A 2,847-nucleotide genomic window follows, 5' to 3' on the forward strand; every position below is an offset into this window, starting at 1 on the left:
GGGAGGAAGGGGTGAGGTGTAGGTACACAAAGGGAGTCTCCTGATCACCTAAAGTCCCCCTCCCCAAGTCCCTCTCCTGATAAAGAGGCCCTGTGAGGCTCTGTCTCTGGGGGAGTGGAGAGGTGAGGCCTATGACATAGGCAGCAGCTGGGGAAGCCCAGGGAGGTGGGACTGTTGCCTGAGCCATCTCTCTCTCTCCTTCCTCTTAGAGACTGGGAGCTGGGGTGGGGGGGAGGGGGTAGGGTTTGGAGTGTCAGCTAGGGACCCAGCAGAATTGCTGAAGATAGTACCAGGTGTGTGGGTGGTGATTCTGTGGACGGTGGAGGTGGGGCTTGACAGCCGATCTGTCCCTGGACTACTGAGTTTTCACTGACAAGGGATGTAGGGAGACCAGTGGTGGGTGGCAGGTTGCGGGGGGAGGGGCAGTTGAGTGTCGCAATGGGGAGGACTTTGCGACCCTTCCTCACTCAGCAGGCCCAAGCTAGGTTCTCAATTCAGGTAGGGGCAGGTGAGTTTGTGTGTGAAGAGAGGGAAGCTGGCAGGGCCAGAACACCCCCAGAGTCCCCACTTAAACTCCAGGGGAATTTTGTCAAGTCTCTTCTTTTCCTAGAAAACCCAAATAGTGGCTGGACCCTCCCCAGGAGACGGGGATCTAATCTTCCCCTCTGACCTTCCACTGAAGCCCTTTGTCCTTGTGAGTGAGCCTCAGGCCAGCCTATGAGTCTCCCACCTTCCTGCCCACTGCGCATTGTTCTGTGGCTGTGCTGAAACCCTAGAGACTTCCCCGACCCTGGCACCTCTCTGGCAGCCAAGGCTGTGGCTAGGACACCGGTGAAAGAGTCAAGGGGTAGAGCTCAGCTTTTATAGCCTCTAGCTGCAGCATGAAAGATTTTATTGCTCTACCCTGAGGGCGAGGGGAGGGGAGAGTCTGGGTGGCAGTGGGGTGAAGGCCTGGGGATTGGGGCTGAGGGTGGAGTAGGAGGCTGACTGCCCAGTTAGAGAATCGATTCGGAGCTGAATGTAAGAGCCTCATTTTTACTATTTTTTTATTATTTTATTTTATTTTATTTTTTTCCTTGTTAGTTATTTTAAATATAGCAGTGTGTACATGTCAATCCCAAGCTCCCTAACTATCCCTCCCCCCAAATCTTACCCCCTGGTTACCGTAAGTTCCTTCTCTAAGTCTGTGAGTCTGTTTCTGTTTTGTAAATAAGTTTACTTACAGCATTTTTTTTTTTTAGATTCCTCATACAAGCATTATTTCTCTTTCTCTGACTTACTTCACTCAGTCTGACAATCTGTAGGTCCATCCATGCCGCAAATGGCATTAAGAGCCACATTTTAATCCCCACAGCGGTCCAAACCACCACCCAGGTTTCCGGGGTGTGCTTTTCAGGTTAGCCTCTGACCCAGAAGCTGGCATTTCACACCCACCCCTGGCATCTCCAGTTTCATCAGCAAGGGAGGGAATTGGGAGTGGAAAGTACCGAAAGGGAACCAGCTTTCCAGGGTCCCCTCTAACTCTGGGTTTCTCAGATGGCCTGGAGCAGGGTGGAGTTGGGGAAGGCTGGGAGTGGGGTTTATCTCCACACCAGTCCACTGTCTGCATTGGCCAGAGCAGCTTTTATACGGGATCCTTCTGGGGTGGGTCACCTCTCTTATTGCCCGCCCAGTCCTCAAGATCTTTGGCAGCTTTCCACGAGAAGCTTCTATCTAGAAGTAATGACTTTTCCTGTAGGAAAAAGTCCTGGATGTGGTGTTTCTTTTGTTTCATGTACCAAATCCATTTGGGGTGGTTTGGAAACAGTCCCTAGTCCACTTGGGAATAGTGACGTTGGCCATTTTGCACATTTGGGAGACAGTCCAGACTGAAATGAGACAGACCTGGTTTAACCCTGGGCAAGCTACCCGATCTGTCCAAGCCTTCATTTCTTCATCTGTAAAATGGGGATAATAATGGTACTGATCCCATGGCCATTGTGAGAACTAAACAGGGCAATGCATATGAAATACTCACTGTGTGTCAGCTGCTGTACTCAGTGCTCCAGAAGTAGAAGCCAGTAACTTTCATAATCATGGTTCACATCGCATCTCAACATGGACCTTCCCTGCTAAGCCTGGGTGCAAAGGGGTTGAATGACCGACCCAGAGTCACACGGAAGGTCAGCACTGAGCCTGGAAGAGCCTTAATCTTTCATCATAAGCTTCTCTTCGAAGCTCCATTTATTTGAGTTCTCCCACAAAACAAACGATAGGGTAGAAATACAGATCTACAGAAAGAGATCTTATTATGAGGGGCTGGCTCATACGGTTATGGAGGCTGAGTCCTGCGGTCTGCTGTCTGTAAGCTGGAGGCCCAGGAAAGCCCATGTAGTCCCGGTCTGAGTCCCCAGGCCTGAGAACCAAGCGCATTGATGTCTGAGGGAAGGAGAAGGTGGATGTCCAGCTCGCACAGAGAGAGCAGCTTTGCCCTTCCTCCACCTTTTCAGTTCTATTCACACCCTCAACAGATTGAATGATGCCCACCCACCCTGGTGAGGGCCGCCTTCTACTCAGCCTCCTACTTCAAATGCTACTATCTTTCCGAGACAGCCTCACAGACACACCCAGAAATAATGCTTTGCCACCTATGTGGGCATCTCTTAGCCCAGTGCAGTGGGAACATAAAGTTAACCATCACACTCCAGAATTGCTGGCCAGCCCCCTAGCGGGGAGCAGCCATCCCTGTCCTATCAGTGTACTCAGGGCAGCAGCGAGGCCCCTTGTGCTGGATGCAATGCAGCCCTCTGTCTGCATGATCTCACCACACCCCCCCACACACACACCACCACCCCACCCCTTCCACCC

At 51.6% G+C, this 2,847-nt stretch overlaps 1 protein-coding gene across 1 annotated transcript in view; it reads left to right on the forward strand.

Moving 5' to 3' along the window:
- The window catches only part of OAF (out at first homolog), a 17,857-nt gene that overhangs the window by 1,260 nt on the left and 13,750 nt on the right, over window positions 1-2,847 (forward strand). The window lies entirely within an intron of this gene.

Source organism: Lipotes vexillifer, unplaced genomic scaffold, assembly GCF_000442215.2.
Source record: "Lipotes vexillifer unplaced genomic scaffold, Lipotes_vexillifer_v1.1 scaffold352, whole genome shotgun sequence".
Lineage (NCBI taxonomy): Eukaryota > Metazoa > Chordata > Mammalia > Artiodactyla > Lipotidae > Lipotes > Lipotes vexillifer.